Source organism: Corylus avellana, chromosome ca1 (assembly GCF_901000735.1).
Source record: "Corylus avellana chromosome ca1, CavTom2PMs-1.0".
Lineage (NCBI taxonomy): Eukaryota > Viridiplantae > Streptophyta > Magnoliopsida > Fagales > Betulaceae > Corylus > Corylus avellana.
In genome coordinates, this window is record NC_081541.1 from 29,499,352 (window position 1) to 29,504,443 (window position 5,092).

Genomic DNA, 5,092 nt, shown 5'->3' on the forward strand with positions numbered 1-5,092 from the left:
TAAATTTGTATTTCCTTTTCCAAATTCAATTGGAGTACTTGTCTGAGTGATTGGATTCTGTCCATATATGCAATTGAATCTCTCTCTCTCTCTCTCTCTCATTTTTTACCATTTTGTACCATTGTGCAACATGCTCTTGAAGTGGAGGGACCTTCTCTTTATCTTTTAGTTTTTTCATTATCCATTATTGTATGGGAATCCCTTAGTTACTTCTTTTAAATGATCATTGAAGTGCAATATGGGGTTGACATTTCCCTATTGGATTATTATGCTTGTAATGTCATTTCATGTGTTCTTTTTACCTGATCTATGTTAGCTGTGTGCAGGCTGATGTGGACAACAGTGGGACTATCGACTATGGGGAATTTATAGCTGCAACAGTTCATCTTAACAAACTTGAACGTGAGGAACATCTTGTTGCAGCATTTCGATACTTTGACAAGGACAGAAGCGGTTATATTACAGTTGATGAGCTCCAGCAAGCCTGTACTGAACATAATATGACTGATGTCTTTCTTGAAGATATAATCAGAGAAGTTGATCAAGATAATGTAAGTCATCTGAATTTGTTCCCCTTCAAGCTGATAATCCTCTGTTGGGAAGTATTTGTGCACTTTAATATAATTGTCTCTAAATGATTTTAAATCTTGTACGAATAAGCTTTAAATATCTTCTTTGCAGCATCTTATCAAAAAAATATCTTGTCAAAGCTTATAAATCTCGCCTATGTTTTTTAAAATATTTGTTTTTTGTCTTTTGTTATGTTCTGAGAACAAAAAAGATTATTAAACAATCAAAAACGCAAAATACTCAAAATTGTTTTTACCTTTATGTGACGTCATAATACTTTTTCAAATCAAAAACAAAAAACATCCCCTAAAACACATTAACAAACATACCCATGGGTTTCTTTTTTGAGGTCAATTTAAGTGTTCACCTGAAAGTGTGGATGCTATGCATATAAGCGATTGAATCTCTCTTTCTATGCCATTGTGCATTAGATCATAGGACAATAAATGTTAATTTTCTCATCTGGATTCTCCTTTCAAAAGTCTATATATCAACAACTTTTTGAGGTTGGGTTTATAAGTCTTCTGTCTACAGCACATATTATACAACTAAATTGGGATGCCAATTTCATATGAACATTGGCAGACTTTTGGCAAGCATATTTCACTTGATTTTGTCCTTTTTTGTTGGCCTTTCTCCTTTGTCCTCTCTCCTATTGATTTTTTTTTTTTTTTCCAGGCTTTCCTATTTGTTTTTTGATCTTTTTGTTATGCTGTATATGCTGTGTTGTTTTAGGATGGAAGGATCGATTATGGTGAATTTGTTGCTATGATGCAAAAGGGCAATGCTGGAATTGGAAGACGAACTATGCGAAACAGTCTGAATTTGAGTATGAGAGATGGACCTGGTACTCATTAGCTCCCAGCAAGCACATCGTGTACAGGTACTTCCTGCTTTGTGTATCTGAGCTGTTTCCCTTTTCCAGTTCTTTCAAAGTATCATGAAACTTGATGGATCCTTCAGTTGTCCTAGGACAACATCACATGCTTAGTGATTATAGTTGAGTTTTAAAGGCAAAATAAACTCAGCTATAAGGGTGTTCAACCGCATGCTTACTGAATTGTTAATTGGCAGGTTGTACAGCAACGCCAGAAGAAAAATTAGTAATGAAGCATTGAGAAGCAATTTTGGCTCCTAATCAGTTCTCAGAGAAGATTATTCTGTGCTTGAGCATTTATTGAGTGATATGCCTTTATCATGCTGTATGACTGAAGAAAATATTTATAAGCTTTGTAGACTTCAAAGTGTGAAGTGTTACAGCTCTTTCAAGTTGCTAAATTATTGGTTGCTGTTTTCATTTGGGGGTTTCTGATTATATTTGAAAGAAAAGGGATTTGATCTCTGGATAATGTCTCTTTATTGAGTTTTGGTTGCTTCCAGTTAATCAAATCACTGTAAATATCCTTTTTTTTTATTAAAAAAAAAAAAACAGTATAAATGGGATGATTGAAGAACTCTAGACGACCTCCAATGATTTTTTCACTATAGGGAAGCCAAAATCCTCTTTACTTCAGGCCTTGCCTTGCTCTTGAGGATGTAAATTGAATGTCTTTTGGGTGTGGTATTGGGCAAATTGAGATGCTTATTTGGCTTTGTTTGATAAAGTTTTTTCTTCTTTTTGTTTTTTCTTTTCTAAACAAAAATATTAACAAATAAACCAAAAACACAACGCTCAAAAACACTTGAAACTACTATTATCTTTATGATACATAGTAATGTTTTTTCAAACCAAAAAAATAAAAAAACATCATCTGAAAGGTAATAATAAATGAAGCGGTTATTTTGCAGCAGTAATGATTGGCTTTTTGTAGAGTTCTCTTTCTGAAACAGGACACGAACAGAATGGGCTTGTCAAAGGTAGGGACAACAAAAGAACCTGGGATTATGCAATCTGAAATTGATAATGGCGGGTGCAAAAGAGAAAGAAGAAACTGGGGTTGAAGATGTGGAGGTGGTGTGATGGAGCTGAAGATGTAGTGGACTTCATTGTTAAAAGAAGGGTTAAAGTGCATAATTGATACATGTGGTTTGCTCTTTATGAGAAAAGTACTTCTGGTATTAAAAAGTGACATAATTGAAACATGTACTTTTCAAGTTTGAAATAAAATATTGTACGTCGATATTTTTGGTTATCTACTATTTAAAAACTTAATAAAATTTTGCTATGCGTATAAAAAGTTATCTAAGATTAATAAAATGTTGTCACGTGTAAAAAAATGTCACTTCAACTTAACATCTAATAAAAAAGGTTTTAAAAATAAAAACAAAAAATAAAAAATAAAAACGAAAGTGGTGAAAAAGGAAGGGGTCTTCACCCATGGAGTGGTGGGTCCAGCCATCTGTGAAGGCCTTTTTGAGGGTGGCTGGAAACCCCTAGAAACTCCCAAAGGGTGGTTGGACCCTCGCCCTTTCCCACCCCACCGGCAGCCTAGGTACACCCTTTTTTTTTTTTTTTTTTTTTTTTTTTTCTTTCTAAGTATTAGTTTTTGTTTTCTTAAGTTTCTTTTATTAGGAGTCAAGGTGAGGTGACATTTTGTACACAACAGTATTTTATTGGCCTCAAATACCTTTCTATATACGTGGCAAAAATTCATTTAATTTTTAAATGACAAATGGACGGAGGTATCAAGGAGGTATCAAATTTATAAACTTGTAAGTACATGTATCAAGTATTCATTTAAGCCTTAAAAAAACAAAAAAAACTACGTGAGTCTTAATGAGGCTTTAATACCACATGTTAAATATATTGTTGAATATATTGTGGAGAACGGAAGAAAGAGAGAGAGAAGAGAGAGCGGAAGCATATAGGAGTACATCTCTTCTATATTGATAACGATATGATATTGATATATTATTACAGAGGCTACTATATATAAAGGGGCTATGAGTGATAAATAAGAAACCCTAGATTAAACCCTAAAATATATAAGGCAACATAATAGAATAATATAAAATATTCTAACATCCTCACTCAAACTTAAGGTGCAAGGGAAAAGAAAGGGAAACAAAAATGATTTTTTTTTTGGGGGGGGTATGCCGGAAAAGTCGCCGGAGAGGTGATCGGAGTTGGGCGGCCGGTGGTGGTCGACGTAGGGCAGCGGCGGTAGCTGGCTGCTGGTGGCAACTGGGCCCAAAATGTTGTGCTTGAACTTGTAGAGAGCCTTATAGGCTAGATTAGATTGTGCTAGTTTGATTGGGCCGAAATAGGCCAAAACCCATGGACCATTGAATATGGCCTGACTCGAAAATGATATGACCTGGGTATAACCCAGTGAACTGGGTTGACTATTTAGATCGGGTTGTAGGAATTGACCCGGTTGGACCAGTTTAGAACCCGATGATCCAGTTCGAAACCGGTTTTGGATCGGGGTGGAGATGCCTTGGATGGATCTAGAATTGACCCGGTTAGATTGGTTTAGAACTCGATGACCCGATTAGAACCGGTTTTGGATCGGGTTGGAGATGCATTGGATGGATCCGAAATTGACCCGGTTGGACTGGTTTAGAACTTAATGACCTAATTAGAACCGGTTTTGGTTAATATACCTAAGTGGACCCAAGACCATTAGCTTAAACTTTTGGACTAGAAGTGGTGTCCTAATATATATATTAATTTACTCTTGTTTGACTCCCCTTTGGTGTTTCTCTCCCCAACAAGGCTTTTGGGATAACTAGTAATTTAACATGGTATTAAAACCAAAGGTCTTGAGATCAAACCTTGACTCCGTCAATTCACCCCCATTTAAATTAAATATTTCATGTATTGGGCATCACTTATTAACAGGAGGTTCTAATTTCTAAACCCGATGACCCAGTTAAAAACTGATTTTGGATCGGGTTGGAGATGCCTTGGATGGATCCAAAATTGACTCGGTTGGACCGGTTTAGAACCCGATGACCTGGTTAGAACTGGTTTTGGATTGGGTTATGCCTTGGATGGAAGAGGTAAATATTGGATTCGGATGAGTTTGAATTTCTTCTTCTTTTTTTTTTTTTGGATCTAACATTTGGCAGAGGCTAGGGCTGACGTGGCAGCATCTCTGGAGGAAACGTGGCAGTAGGGAAGGAGGAGAAGAGTCTGGTGCAAGTGGTGCACGCGCCAGACGCTGCGGTCCTTCGCCGCGCGTGCACCACACGCACCAAACTAGCTAGGGTTTTCTGGTGTGTGAGGCGCGCGCATTAGACGCGCCAGGAGATGGCCGGTGCGTGGGAGGTGCTACCGGCGCGTGGCGAGGCCCTCCTGACGCGTGGACACCATTGGAGGCGCATGAGGGCACGTGGAAGTATGGACGACTGAGATCTCTTCGGATCTAGACTCGGAGGCATCTGATCTGTCGTTTGAGGAGGAGTGTGTAGCTCCGGTAAGGGCAGCAGCACCGCATAGAGGCGCGGGTAGAAACTGGCGGAGGTGCGTGGTGGTGTGTTGGTAGGCCAATGGTGGCGGATCTTCCACAGATCTATAGATTTGTGCCTTGCAAGTATGAATCTGAGATTAATTTTCCCAAATGAGGCTGCGATGAAG

General features: G+C 37.9%; 1 protein-coding gene and 2 pseudogenes across 1 annotated transcript in view; 1 reads left to right on the forward strand and 2 right to left on the reverse strand.

Moving 5' to 3' along the window:
- The window catches only part of LOC132169374 (calcium-dependent protein kinase 26-like), a 13,262-nt pseudogene extending 11,395 nt beyond the window's left edge, over window positions 1–1,867 (forward strand).
- The window catches only part of LOC132167697 (calcium-dependent protein kinase 26), a 92,112-nt gene that overhangs the window by 39,009 nt on the left and 48,011 nt on the right, over window positions 1–5,092 (reverse strand). The window lies entirely within an intron of this gene.
- Window positions 4,750–5,092, reverse strand: part of LOC132169383 (regulatory-associated protein of TOR 1-like) — a 9,200-nt pseudogene continuing 8,857 nt past the window's right edge.